Genomic DNA, 15904 nt, shown 5'->3' with positions numbered 1-15904 from the left:
AGAAAGCTTCTTTCTCTTTGTTATCGGTGGATATTTCCTTTGGCCCTATGGTCTTCAAAGGGATCCGAAATATCTTTTCACAGATTCCACAGAAATAAGGCTAGGAAAGAGATCCACGAAATACAGATGTAACTCTGTGAGATGAATTAACAGAACACTAAGCAGTTTCTCAGAAGCTTCTTTCCAGATATCATCTGAGGATATTTCCTTTTTCACAATAGCCCTCTATGGGCTTCCAAATATCACTTTGCCAATTCCACAACAACTGTCTTAGCGAAATGCTTCTTGAGGGGAAAGCTGTAACTCTGTGAGATGATTTCACAGAACACCAAGAAGTTTCTCAGAAAGCGTCTTTCTCTTTGTTATCGGAGGATATTTCCTTTGGCCCTACAGTCTCCAAAGGGATCCGAAATATCTGTTCTCAGATTCCACAGAAATAAGGCTAGCAAAGAGATCCACGAAATACAGGTGTAACTCTGTGAGATGCATTAACAGAACACTAAGCAGTTTTTCAGAAAGCTTCTTTCCAGATTTCATCTAAGGATATTTCCTTTTTCACCATAGCCCTCTATGGGCTTCCAAATATCACTTTGCCAATTCCACAAGAACTGTCTTAGCGAAAGGCGTCTTCTAGGGAAAGCTGTAACTCTGTGAGATGATTTCAGAGAACACAAAGAAGTTTCTCAGAAAGCTTCTTTCTCTTTTTTATCAGAGGATTTTTCCTTTGGCCCTATGGTCTTCAAAGGGATCCGAAATATCAGTTCACAGATTCCACAGAAATAAGGCTAGCAAAGAGATCCAAGAAATACAGATGTAACTCTGTGAGATGAATTAACAGAACACTAAGCAGTTTCTCAGAAAGCTTCTTTCCAGATTTCATCGGAGGATATTTCCTTTCTCACCATAGCCCTCTATGGGCTTCCAAATATCACTTTGCCAATTTCACAAGAACTGTCTTAGCGAAAGGCTTCTTGAGTTGAAAGCTGTAACTCTGTGAGATGATTTCACAGAACACAAAGAATTTTCTCAGAAAGCTTCTTTCTCTTTGTTATCGGAGGATATTTCTTTTGGCCCTATGGTCTTCAAAGGGATCCGAAATATCTGTTCACAGATTCCACCGAAATAAGGCTAGCAAAGAGATCCACGAAATACAGATGTAACTCTGTGAGACGAATTAACAGAACAGTAAGCAGTTTCTCAGAAAGCTTCTTTCCAGATTTCATCTGAGGATATTTCCTTTTTCACCATAGCCCTCTATGGGCTTCCAAATATCACTTTGCCAATTCCACAAGAACTGTCTTAGCGAAAGGCTTCTTGAGGGGAAAGATGTAACTCTGTGTGATGATTTCGCAGAACCCAAAGATGTTTCTCAGAAAGCTTCTTTCTCTTTGTTATCGGTGGATATTTCCTTTGGCCCTATGGTCTTCAAAGGGATCCGAAATATCTTTTCACAGATTCCACAGAAATAAGGCTAGGAAAGAGATCCACGAAATACAGATGTAACTCTGTGAGATGAATTAACAGAACACTAAGCAGTTTCTCAGAAGCTTCTTTCCAGATATCATCTGAGGATATTTCCTTTTTCACAATAGCCCTCTATGGGCTTCCAAATATCACTTTGCCAATTCCACAACAACTGTCTTAGCGAAATGCTTCTTGAGGGGAAAGCTGTAACTCTGTGAGATGATTTCACAGAACACCAAGAAGTTTCTCAGAAAGCTTCTTTCTCTTTGTTATCGGAGGATATTTCCTTTGGCCCTACAGTCTCCAAAGGGATCCGAAATATCTGTTCTCAGATTCCACAGAAATAAGGCTAGCAAAGAGATCCACGAAATACAGGTGTAACTCTGTGAGATGCATTAACAGAACACTAAGCAGTTTTTCAGAAAGCTTCTTTCCAGATTTCATCTAAGGATATTTCCTTTTTCACCATAGCCCTCTATGGGCTTCCAAATATCACTTTGCCAATTCCACAAGAACTGTCTTAGCGAAAGGCGTCTTCTAGGGAAAGCTGTAACTCTGTGAGATGATTTCAGAGAACACAAAGAAGTTTCTCAGAAAGCTTCTTTCTCTTTTTTATCAGAGGATTTTTCCTTTGGCCCTATGGTCTTCAAAGGGATCCGAAATATCAGTTCACAGATTCCACAGAAATAAGGCTAGCAAAGAGATCCAAGAAATACAGATGTAACTCTGTGAGATGAATTCACAGAACACAAAGCAGTGTCTCAGAAAGCTTCTTTCCAGGTTTCATCGGAGGATATTTCCTTTTTCACCATAGCCCTCTATGGGCTTCCAAATATCACTTTGCCAATTCCACAAGAACTGTCTTAGCGAAAGGCTTCTTGAGGGGAAAGCTGTAACTCTGTGAGATGATTTCACAGAACAGAAAGAAGTTTCTCAGGAAGCTTCTTTCTCTTTGTTATCGGAGGATATTTCCTTTGGCCCTATAGTCTCCAAAGGGATCCGAAATATCTGTTTTCAGATTCCACAGAAATAAGGCTAGCAAAGAGATCCACGAAATACAGATGTAACTCTGTGAGATGAATTAACAGAACACTAAGCAGTTTCTCAGAAAGCTTCTTTCCAGATTTCATCTGAGGATATTTCCTTTTTCACCATAGCCCTCTAAGGGCTTCCAAATATCACTTTGCCAATTCCACAAGAACTGTCTTAGCGAAAGGCTTCTTGAGGGGAAAGCTGTAACTCTGTGATATGATTTCACAGAACACAAAGAAGTTTCTCAGAAAGCTTCTTTCTCTTTGTTATCGGAGGATATTTCCTTTGGCCCTATGCTCTGTAAAGGGATCCGAAATATCTCTTCTCAGATTCTACAGAAATAAGGCTAGCAAAGAGATCCACGAAATACAGATGTAACTCTGTGAGATGAATTAACAGAACACTAGGCAGTTTCTCAGAAAGCTTCTTTCCACATTTCATCTGAGGATATTTCCCTTTTCACCATAGCCCTCTATGGGCTTCCAAATATCACTTTGCCAATTTCACAAGAACTGTCTTAGCGAAAGGCTTCTAGAGGGGAAAGCTGTAACTCTGTGAGATGATTTCACAAAACACAAAGAAGTTTCTCAGAAAGCTTCTTTCTCTATGTTATCGTAGGATATTTCCTTTGGCCCTATAGTCTTCAAAGGGATCCGAAATATCTGTTCCCAGATTCCACAGAAATAAGGCTAGCAAAGAGATCCCCGAAATACAGATGTAACTCTGTGAGATGAATTAACAGAACACTAAGCAGTTTCTCAGAAAGCTTCTTTCAAGATTTCATCTGAGGATATTTCCTTTTTCACCATAGCCCTCTATCGGCTTCCAAATATCACTTTGCCAATTTCAGAAGAACTGTCTTAGCGAATGGCTTCTTGAGGGGAAAGCTGTAACTCTGTGAGATGATTTCACAGAACACAATGAAGTTTGTCAGAAAGCTTCTTTCTCTTTGTTATCGGAGGATATTTCCTTTGGCCCTATGGTCTTCAAAGGGATCTGAAATATCTGTTCTCAGATTCCACAGAAATAAGGCTAGCAATCAGATCCACGAAATACAGATGTAACTCTGTGAGATGAATCAACAGAACACTAAGCAGTTTCTCAGAAAGCTTCTTTCGAGATTTCATCTGAGGATATTTCCTTTTTCACCATAGCCCTCTATGGCCTTCCAAATATCACCTTGCCAATTCGACAAGAACTCTCTTAGCGAAAGGCTTCTTCTAAGGAAAGCTGTAACTCTGTGAGAAGATTTCACAGAACACAAAGAAGTTTCTCAGAAAGCTTCTTTCTCTTTGTTATCGAAGGATATTTCCTTTGGCCCTGTAGTCTTCAAAGGGATCCGAAATATCTGTTCTCAGCTTCCACAGAAATAAGGCTAGCAAAGAGATCCACGAAATACAGATGTAACTCTGTGAGATGAATTAACAGAACACTAAGCAGTTTCTCAGAAAACTTCTTTCCAGATTTCATCTGAGGATATTTCCTTTTTCACCATAGCCCTCTAAGGGCTTCCAAATATCACTTTGCCAATTCCACAAGAACTGCCTTAGCGAAAGGCTTCTTGATAGGAAAGGTGTAACTCTGCGAGATGATTTCACAGAACACAAAGAAGTTTCTCAGAAAGCTTCTTTCTCTTTGTTATCGGAGGATATTTCCTTTGGCCCTATAGTCTTCAAAGGGATCCGATATATCTGTTCTCAGATTCCACAGAAATAAGGCTAGCAAACAGATCCACGAAATACAGATGTAACTCTGTGAGACAAATTAACAGAACACTAAGAAGTTTCTCAGAAATCTTCTTTCAAGATTTCATCTGAGGATATTTCCTTTTTCACCATAGCCCTCTATGGGCATCCAAATATCACTTTGCCAATTCCACAAGAACTGTCTTAGCGAAAGGCTTCTTGAGGGGAAAGATGTAACTCTGTGAGATGATTTCACAGAACCCAAAGATGTTTCTCAGAAAGCTTCTTTCTCTTTGATATCGGTGGATATTTCCTTTGGCCCTATGGTCTTCAAAGGGATCCGAAATATCTTTTCACAGATTCCACAGAAATAAGGCTAGCAAAGAGATCCACGAAATACAGATGTAACTCTGTGAGATGAAGTAACAGAACACTGAGCAGTTTCTCAGAAAGCTTCTTTCCAAATTTCATCTGAGGATATTTCCTTTTTCACCATAGCCCTCTATGGGCTTCCAAATATCACTTTGCCAATTCCACAAGAACTTTCTTAGCGAAAGACTTCTTGAGGGGAAAGCTGTAACTCTGTGAGATGATTTCACAGAACACGAAGAAGTTTCTCAGAAAGCTTCTTTCTCTATGTTATCGGAGGATATTTCCTTTGGCCCTATAGTCTCCAAAGGGCTCCGAAATATCTGTTCTCAGATTCCACAGAAATAAGGCTAGCAAAGAGATCCACGAAATACAGGTGTAACTCTGTGAGATGAATTAACAGAACACTAAGCAGTTTCTCAGAAAGCTTCTTTCCAGATTTCATCTGAGGATATTTCCTTTTTCACCATAGCCCTCTATGGGCTTCCAAATATCACTTTGCCAATTCCACAAGAACTGTCTTAGCGAAAGGCTTCTTCTAGGGAAAGCTGTAACTCTGTGAGATGATTTCAGAGAACACAAAGAAGTTTCTCAGAAAGCTTCTTTCTCTTTGTTATCGGAGGATATTTCCTTTGGCCCTATGGTCTTCAAAGGGATCCGAAATATCAGTTCACAGATTCCACAGAAATAAGGCTAGCAAGGAGATCCAAGAAATACAGATGTAACTCTGTGAGATGAATTCACAGAACACAAAGAAGTGTCTCAGAAAGCTTCTTTCCAGATTTCTTCGGAGGATATTTCCTTTTTCACCATAGCCCTCAATGGGCTTCCAAATATCAATTTGCCAATTCCACAAGAACTGTCTTAGCGAAAGGCTTCTTGAGGGGAAAGCTGTAACTCTGTGAGATGATTTCACAGAACACAAAGAAGTTTCTCAGAAAGCTTCTTTCTCTTTGTTATAGGAGGATATTTCCTTTGGCCCTATAGTCTCCAAAGTGATCCGAAATATCTGTTCTCAGATTACACAGAAATAAGGCTAGCAAAGAGATCCACGAAATACACATATAACTCTGTGAGACAAATTAACAGAACACTAAGAAGTTTCTCAGAAATCTTCTTTCAAGATTTCATCTGAGGATATTTCCTTTTTCACCATAGCCCTCTATGGGCATCCAAATATCACTTTGCCAATTCCACAAGAACTGTCTTAGCGAAAGGCTTCTTGAGGGCAATGCTGTAACTCTGTGAGATGATTTCACAGAACACAAAGAAGTTTCTCAGAAAGCTTCTTTCTCTTTGTTATCGGAGGATATTTCCTTTGGCCCTATGGTCTTCAAAGGGATCCGAAATATCTCTTCTCAGATTCCACAGAAATAAGGCTAGCAAAGAGATCCACGAAATACAAGTGTAACTCTGGGAGATGAATTAACAGAACACTAAGCAGTTTCTCAGAAAGCTTCTTTCCAGATTTCATCTGAGGATATTTCCTTTTTCACCATAGCCCTCTATGGGCTTCCAAATATCACTTTGCCAATTCCACAAGAACTGTCTTAGCGAAAGGCTTCTTGAGGGGAAAGCTGTAACTCTCTGAGATGATTTCACAGAACACAAAGAAGTTTCTCAGAAAGCTTCTTTCTCTTTGTTATCGGAGGATATTTCCTTTGGCCCTATAGTCTCCAAAGGGATCCGAAATATCTGTTCTCAGATTCCACAGAAATAAGGCTAGCAAAGAGATCCACGAAATACAGATGTAACTCTGTGAGATAAATTAACAGAACACTAAGAAGTTTCTCAGAAAGCTTCTTTCCAGATTTCATCTGAGGATATTTCCTTTCTCACCATAGCCATCTATGGGCTACAAATATCACTTTGCCAATTTCACAAGAACTGTCTTAGCGAAAGGCTTCTTGAGGGGAAAGCTGTAACTCTGTGACATGATTTCACAGAACACAAAGAAGTTTCTCAGAAAGCTTCTTTCTCTTTGTTATCGGAGGATATTTCTTTTGGCCCCATGGTCTTCAAAGGGATCCGAAATATCTGTTCACAGATTCCACCGAAATAAGGCTAGCAAAGAGATCCACGAAATACAGATGTAACTCTGTGAGACGAATTAACAGAACACTAAGCAGTTTCTCAGAAAGCTTCTTTCCAGATTTCATCTGAGGATATTTCCATTTACACCATAGCCCTCTATGGGCTTCCAAATATCACTTTGCCAATTCCACAAGAACTGTCTTAGCGAAAGGCTTCTTGAGGGGAAAGATGTAACTCTGTGAGATGATTTCACAGAACCCAAAGATGTTTCTCAGAAAGCTTCTTTCTCTTTGATATCGGTGGATATTTCCTTGGGCCCTATGGTCTTCAAAGGGATCCGAAATATCTTTTCTCAGATTCCACAGAAATAAGGCTAGCAAAGAGATCCACGAAATACAGATGTAACTCTGTGAGATGAATTAACAGAACACTAAGCAGTTTCTCAGAAAGCTTCTTTCCAGATTTCATCTGAGGATATTTCCTTTTTCACCATAGCCCTCTATGGGCTTCCAAATATCACTTTGCCAATTCCACAAGAACTGCCTTAGTGAAAGGCTTCTTGTAGGGAAAGCTGTAACTCTGTGAGATGATTTCACAGAACACAAAGAAGATTCTCAGTACGCTTCTTTCTCTTTGTTATCGGAGGATATTTCCTTTGGCCCTATAGTCTTCAAAGGGATCCGAAATATCTCTTCTCAGATTCCACAGAAATAAGGCTAGCAAAGAGATCCACGAAATACAGATGTAACTCTGTAAGATGAAGTAACAGAACACTAAGCAGTTTCTCAGAAAGCTTCTTTCCAGATTTCGTCTGAGGATATTTCCTTTTTCACCATAGCACTCTACGGGATTCCAAATATCACTTTGCCAATTCCACAAGAACTGTCTTAGCGAAAGGCTTCTTGAGGGGAAAGCTGTAACTCTGTGAGATGATTTCACAGAACACGAAGAAGTTTCTCAGAAAGCTTCTTTCTCTATGTTATCGGAGGATATTTCCTTTGGCCCTATAGTCTCCAAAGGGATCCGAAATATCTGTTCTCAGATTCCACAGAAATAAGGCTAGCAAAGAGATCCACGAAATACAGGTGTAACTATGTGAGATGAATTAACAGAACACTAAGCAGTTTCTCAGAAACATTCTTTCCAGATTTCATCTGAGGATATTTCCTTTTTCACCATAGCCCTCTATGGGCTTCCAAATATCACTTTGCCAATTCCACAAGAACTGTCTTAGCGAAAGGCTTCTTCTAGGGAAAGCTGTAACTCTGTGAGATGATTTCAGAGAACACAAAGAAGTTTCTCAGAAAGCTTCTTTCTCTTTGTTATCGGAGGATATTTCCTTTGGCCCTATGGTCTTCAAAGGGATCCGAAATATCAGTTCACAGATTCCACAGAAATAAGGCTAGCAAGGAGATCCAAGAAATACAGATGTAACTCTGTGAGATGAATTCACAGAACACAAAGCAGTGTCTCAGAAAGCTTCTTTCCAGATTTCTTCGGAGGATATTTCCTTTTTCACCATAGCCCTCAATGGGCTTCCAAATATCAATTTGCCAATTGCACAAGAACTGTCTTAGCGAAAGGCTTCTTGAGGGGAAAGCTGTAACTCTGTGAGATGATTTCACAGAACACAAAGAAGTTTCTCAGAAAGCTTCTTTCTCTTTGTTATCGGAGGATATTTCCTTTGGCCCTATAGTCTCCAAAGTGATCCGAAATATCTGTTCTCAGATTCCACAGAAATAAGGCTAGCAAAGAGATCCACGAAATACACATATAACTCTGTGAGACGAATTAAGAGAACACTAAGCAGTTTCTCAGAAAGCTTCTTTCCAGATTTCATCTGAGGATATTTCCTTTTTCACCATAGCCCTCTATGGGCTTCCAAATATCACTTTGCCAATTCCACAAGAACTGTCTTAGCGAAAGGCTTCTTGAGGGGAAAGCTGTAACTCTGTGAGATGATTTCAAAGAACACAAAGAAGTTTCTCAGAAAGCTTCTTTCTCTTTGTTATCGGAGGATATTTCCTTTGGCCCTATAGTCTCCAAAGGGATCCGAAATATCTGTTCTCAGATTCCACAGAAATAAGGCTAGCAAAGAGATCCAAGAAATACAGATGTAACTCTGTGAGATGAATTCACAGAACACAAAGCAGTGTCTCAGAAAGCTTCTTTCCAGGTTTCATCGGAGGATATTTCCTTTTTCACCATAGCCCTCTATGGGCTTCCAAATATCACTTTGCCAATTCCACAAGAAGTGTCTTAGCGAAAGGCTTCTTGAGGGGAAAGCTGTAACTCTGTGAGATGATTTCACAGAACAGAAAGAAGTTTCTCAGAAAGCTTCTTTCTCTTTGTTATCGGAGGATATTTCCTTTGGCCCTATAGTCTCCAAAGGGATCCGAAATATCTGTTTTCAGATTCCACAGAAATAAGGCTAGCAAAGAGATCCACGAAATACAGATGTAACTCTGTGAGATGAATTAACAGAACACTAAGCAGTTTCTCAGAAAGCTTCTTTCCAGATTTCATCTGAGGATATTTCCTTTTTCACCATAGCCCTCTAAGGGCTTCCAAATATCACTTTGCCAATTCCACAAGAACTGTCTTAGCGAAAGGCTTCTTGAGGGGAAAGCTGTAACTCTGTGATATGATTTCACAGAACACAAAGAAGTTTCTCAGAAAGCTTCTTTCTCTTTGTTATCGGAGGATATTTCCTTTGGCCCTATGCTCTTTATATGGATCCGAAATATCTCTTCTCAGATTCTACAGAAATAAGGCTAGCAAAGAGATCCACGAAATACAGATGTAACTCTGTGAGATGAATTAACAGAACACTAGGCAGTTTCTCAGAAAGCTTCTTTCCACATTTCATCTGAAGATATTTCCCTTTTCACCATAGCCCTCTATGGGCTTCCAAATATCACTTTGCCAATTGCACAAGAACTGTCTTAGCGAAAGGCTTCTTTAGGGGAAAGCTGTAACTCTGTGAGATGATTTCACAGAACACAAAGAAGTTTCTCAGAAAGCTTCTTTCTCTTTGTTATCGGAGGATATTTCCTTTGGCCCTATAGTCTCCAAAGGGATCCGAAATATCTGTTCTCAGATTCCTCAGAAATAAGGCTAGCAAAGAGATCCACGAAATAAAGATGTAACTCTGTGAGATGAATTAACAGAACACTAAGCAGTTTCTCAGAAAGCTTCTTTCCAGATTTCATCTGAGGATATTTCCTTTTTCCCCAGAGCCCTTTATGGGCTTCCAAATATCACTTTGCCAATTTCACAAGAACTGTCTTAGTGAAAGGCTTCTAGAAGAGAAAGCTGTAACTCTGTGAGATGATTTCACAGAACACAAAGAAGTTTCTCAGAAAGGTTCTTTCTGTTTGTTATCGGAAGATATTTCCTTTGGCCCTATAGTCTCCAAAGGGATCCGAAATATCTGTTCTCAGATTCCACAGAAATAAGGCTAGCAAAGAGATCCACGAAATACAGATGTAACGCTGTGAGATGAATTAACAGAACACTAAGCAGTTCCTCAGAAAGCTTCTTTCCAGATTTCATCTGAGGATATTTCCTTTTTCACCATAGCCCTATATGGGCTTCCAAATATCACTTTGCCAATTCCACGAGAACTGTCTTAGCGAGAGGCTTCTTCTAGGGAAAGCTGTAACTCTGTGAGATGATTTCACAGAACACAAAGAAGTTTCTCAGAAAGCTTCTTTTTCTTTGTTATCGGAGTTTATTTCCTTTGGCCCTATGGTCTTCAAAGCGATCCGAAATATCTGTTCTCAGATTCCACAGAAATAAGGCTAGCAAAGAGATCCACGAAACACAGATGTAACGCTGTGAGATGAATTAACAGAACACTAAGCAGTTCCTCAGAAAGCTTCTTTCCAGATTTCATCTGAGGATATATCCTTTTTCACCATAGCCCTATATGGGCTTCCAAATATCACTTTGCCAATTCCACGAGAACTGTCTTAGCGAAAGGCTTCTTCTAGGGAAAGCTGTAACTCTGTGAGATGATTTCACAGAACACAAAGAAGTTTCTCAGAAAGCTTCTTTTTCTTTGTTATCGGAGTTTATTTCCTTTGGCCCTATGGTCTTCAAAGCGATCCGAAATATCTGTTCTCAGATTCCACAGAAATAAGTCTAGCAAAGAGATCCACGAAATACAGATGTAACTTTGTGAGATGAATTAACAGAACACTAAGCAGGTTCTCAGAAAGCTTCTTTCCAGATTTCATCTGAGGATATTTCCTTTTTCACCATAGCCCTCTATGGGCTTCCAAATATCACTTTGCCAATTCCACAAGAACTGCCTTAGCGAAAGGCTTCTTGAGGGGAAAGCTGTAACTCTGTAAGATGATTTCACAGAACACAAAGAAGTTGCTCTGAAAGCTTCTTTCTCTTTGTTATCAGAGGATATTTCCTTTGGCCCTATAGTCTTCAAAGGGATCCGAAATATCTGTTCTCAGATTCCACAGAAATAAGGTTAGCAAAGAGATCCACGAAACACAGATGTAACTCTGTGAGATGAATTAACAGAACATTAAGCAGTTTCTCAGAAAGCTTCTTTCCAGATTTCATCTGAGAATATTTCCTTTTTCACCATAGCCCTCTATGGGCTTCCAAATATCACTTTGCCAATTGCACAAGAACTGTCTTAGCGAAAGGCTTCTTTAGGGGAAAGCTGAAACTCTGTGAGATGATTTCACAGAACACAAAGAAGTTTCTCAGAAAGCTTCTTTCTCTTTGTTATCGGAGGAAATTTCCTTTGGCCCTATGGTCTTCAAAGGGATCCGAAATATCTGTTCACAGATTCCACAGAAATAAGGCTAGCAAAGAGATCCACGAAATACACATGTAACTCTGTGAGATGAATTCACAGAACACAAAGCAGTGTCTCAGAAAGCTTCTTTCCAGATTTCCTCTGAGGATATTTCCTTTTTCACCATAGCCCTCTAGGGGTTCCCAATATCACTTTGCCAATTCCAAAAGAACTGTCTTAGCGAAAAGCTCCTTCTAGGGAATGCTGTAACTCTGTGAGATGATTTCACAGAACACAAAGAAGTTTCTCAGAAAGCCTCTTTCTCTTTGTTATCGCAGGATACTTCCTTTGGCCCTATGGTCTTCAAAGGGATCCGAAATATCTCTTCTCAGATTCCACAGAAATAAGGCTAGCAAAGAGATCCATGAAATACAGGTGTAACTCTGTGAGATGAATTAAGAGAACACTAAGCAGTGTCTCAGAAAGCTTCTTTCCAGATTTCATCTGAGGATATTTCCTTTTTCACCAAAGCCCTCTATGGGCTTCCAAATATCACCTTGCCAATTCCACAAGAACTGTCTTAGCGAAAGGCTTCCTGAGGGGAAAGCTGTAACTCTGTGAGATGATTTCACAGAACACAAAGAAGTTTCCCAGAAAGCTTCTTTCTCTTTGTTATCGGAGGATATTTCCTTTGGCCCTATAGTCTTCAAAGGGATCCGAAATATCTCTTCTCAGATTCCACAGAAATAAGGCTAGCAAAGAGATCCACGAAATACAGATGTAACGCTGTGAGATGAATTAAAAGAACACTAAGCAGTTCCTCAGAAAGCTTCTTTCCAGATTTCATCTGAGGATATTTCCTTTTTCACCATAGCCCTATATGGGCTTCCAAATATCACTTTGCCAATTCCACGAGAACTGTCTTAGCGAAAGGCTTCTTCTAGGGAAAGCTGTAACTCTGTGAGATGATTTCACAGAACACAAAGAAGTTTCTCAGAAAGCTTCTTTTTCTTTGTTATCGGAGTTTATTTCCTTTGGCCCTATGGTCTTCAAAGCGATCCGAAATATCTGTTCTCAGATTCCACAGAAATAAGTCTAGCAAAGAGATCCACGAAATACAGATGTAACTCTGTGAGATGAATTAACAGAACACTAAGCAGGTTCTCAGAAAGCTTCTTTCCAGATTTCATCTGAGGATATTTCCTTTTTCACCATAGCCCTCTATGGGCTTCCAAATATCACTTTGCCAATTCCACAAGAACTGCCTTAGCGAAAGGCTTCTTGAGGGGAAAGCTGTAACTCTGTGAGATGATTTCACAGAACACATACAAGTTTCTCAGTACGCTTCTTTCTCTTTGTTATCAGAGGATATTTCCTTTGGCCCTATAGTCTCCAAAGGGATCCGAAATATCTGTTCTCAGATTCCACAGAAATAAGGCTAGCAAAGAGATCCACGAAATACAGATGTAACTCTGTGAGATGAAGTAACAGAACACTAAGCAGTTTCTCAGAAAGCTTCTTTACAGATTTCGTCTGAGGATTTTTCCTTTTTCATCATAGTCCTCTGTGGGCTTCCAAATATCACTTTGCCAATTCCACAAGAACTGTCTTAGCGAAAGGCTTCTTGAGGGGAAAGCTGTAACTCTGTGAGATGATTTCACAGAACACAAAGAAGTTTCTCAGAAAGCTTCTTTCTCTTTTTTATCGGAGGATATTTCTTTTGGCCCTATGGTCTTCAAAGGGATCCGAAATATCTGTTCACAGATTCCACCGAAATAAGGCTAGCAAAGAGATCCACGAAATACAGATGTAACTCTGTGAGATGAATTAACAGAACAGTTAGCAGTTTCTCAGAAAGCTTCTTTCCAGATTTCATCTGAGGATATTTCCTTTTTCACCATAGCCCTCTAGGGGCTTCAAAATATCACTTTGCCAATTCCACAAGAACTGTCTTAGCGAAAGGCTTCTTGAGGGGAAAGATGTAACTCTGTGACATGATTTCACAGAACCAAAAGATGTTTCTCAGAAAGCTTCTTTCTCTTTGTTATCGGTGGATATATCCTTTGGCCCTATGGTCTTCAAAGGGATCCGAAATATCTTTTCACAGATTCCACAGAAATAAGGCTAGCAAAGAGATCCACGAAATACAGATGTAACTCTGTGAGATGAATTAACAGAACACTAAGCAGTTTCTCAGAAAGCTTCTTTCCAGATTTCATCTGAGGATATTTCCTTTTTCACCATAGCCCTCTAAGGGCTTCCAAATATCACTTTGCCAATTCCACAAAAACTGACTTAGCGAAATGCTTCTTGAGGGGAAAGCTGTAACTCTGTGAGATGATTTCACAGAACACAAAGAAGTTTCTCAGAAAGCTTCTTTCTCTTTGTTATCGGAGGATATTTCCTTTGGCCCTAGGCTCTTTAAAGGGATCCGAAATATCTCTTCTCAGATTCCACAGAAATAAGGCTAGCAAAGAGATCCACGAAATACAAATGTAACTCTGTGAGATGAATTAACAGAACACTAGGCAGTTTCTCAGAAAGCTTCTTTCCACATTTCATCTGAGGATATTTCCCTTTTCACCATAACCCTCTATGGGCTTCCAAATATCACTTTGCCAATTGCACAAGAACTGTCTTAGCGAAAGGCTTCTTGAGGGGAAAGCTGTAACTCTGTGAGATGATTTCACAGAACACAAAGAAGTTTCTCAGAAAGCTTCTTTCTCTTTGTTATCGGAGGATATTTCCTTTGGCCCTATAGTCTCCAAAGGGATCCGAAATATCTGTTCTCAGATTCCACAGAAATAAGGCTAGCAAAGAGATCCACGAAATACAGATGTAACTCTGTGAGATGAATTAACAGAACACTAAGCAGTTTCTCAGAAAGCTTCTTTCCAGATTTCATCTGAGGATATTTCCTTTTTCTCCATAGCCCTCTATGGGCTTCCAAATATCACTTTGCCAATTACACAAAAACTGTCTTAGCGAAAGGCTTCTTGAGCGGAAAGCTGTAACTCTGAGTGATGATTTCACAGAACACAAAGAAGTTTCTCAGAAAGCTTCTTTCTCTTTGTTATCGTAGGATATTTCCTTTGGCCTATAGTCTCCAAAGGGATCCGAAATATCTTTTCTCAGATTCCACAGAAATAAGGCTAGCAAAGAGATCCACGAAATACAGATGTAACTCTGTCAGATGAATTAACAGAACACTAAGCAGTTTCTCAGAAAGCTTCTTTCCAGATTTCATCTGAGGATATTTCCTTTTTCACCATAGCCCTCTATGGGCTTCCAAATATCACTTTGCCAATTCCACAAGAACTGCCTTAGTGAAAGGCTTCTTGAAAGGAAAGCTGTAACTCTGTGAGACGATTTCACAGAACACAAAGAAGATTCTAAGTACGCTTCTTTCTCTTTGTTATCGGAGGATATTTCCTTTTGCCCTATAGTCTTCAAAGGGTTCCGAAATATCTGGTCTCAGATTCCACAGAAATAAGGCTAGCAAAGAGATCCACGAAATACAGATGTAACTCTGTAAGATGAAGTAACAGAACACTAAGCAGTTTCTCAGAAGGCTTCTTTCCAGATTTCGTCTGAGGATATTTCCTTTTTCACCATAGCACTCTATGGGATTCCAAATATCACTTTGCCAATTCCACAAGAACTGTCTTAGCGAAAGGCTTCTTGAGGGGAAAGCTGTAACTCTGTGAGATGATTTCACAGAACACAAAGAAGTTTCTCAGAAAGCTTCTTTCTCTATGTTATCGGAGGATATTTCCTTTGGCCCTATAGTCTCCAAAGGGATCCGAAATATCTGTTCTCAGATTCCACAGAAATAAGGCTAGCAAAGAGATCCACGAAATACAGGTGTAACTCTGTGAGATGAATTAACAGAACACTAAGCAGTTTCTCAGAAAGCTTCTTTCCAGATTTCATCTGAGGATATTTCCTTTTTCACCATAGCCCTCTATGGGCTTCCAAATATCACTTTGCCAATTCCACAGGAACTGTCTTAGCGAAAGGCTTCTTCATGGGAAAGCTGTAACTCCGTGAGATGATTTCACAGAACACAAAGAAGTTTCTCAGAAAGCTTCTTTCTCTTTGTTATCAGAGGATATTTCCTTTGGCCCTATAGTCTTCAAAGGGATCCGAAATATCTGTTCTCAGATCCCACAGAAATAAGGCTAGTAAAGTGATACACGAAATACAGATGTAACTCTGTGGGATGAATTAACAGAACACTAAGCAGTTTCTCAGAAAGCTTCTTTCCAGATATCATCTGAGGATATTTCCTTTTTCACCATCGCCCTCTAGGGGCTTCAAAATATCACTGTGCCAATTCCACAAGAACTGTCTTAGCGAAAGGCTTCTTGAGGGGAAAGCTGTAACTCTGTGTGATGATTTCACAGAACACAAAGAAGTTTCTCAGAAAGATTCTTTCTCTTTTTTATCGGAGGATATTTCCTTTGGCCCTATAGTGTTCAAAGGGATAAGAAATATCTGTTCTCAGATTCCACAGAAATAAGGCTAGCAAAGTGATCGATGAAATACAGATGTA

The sequence above is a fragment of the Macaca mulatta genome, chromosome X (genome assembly GCF_049350105.2).
Source record: "Macaca mulatta isolate MMU2019108-1 chromosome X, T2T-MMU8v2.0, whole genome shotgun sequence".
NCBI lineage: Eukaryota > Metazoa > Chordata > Mammalia > Primates > Cercopithecidae > Macaca > Macaca mulatta.
Note: the sequence above shows the minus strand (reverse complement) of the source record.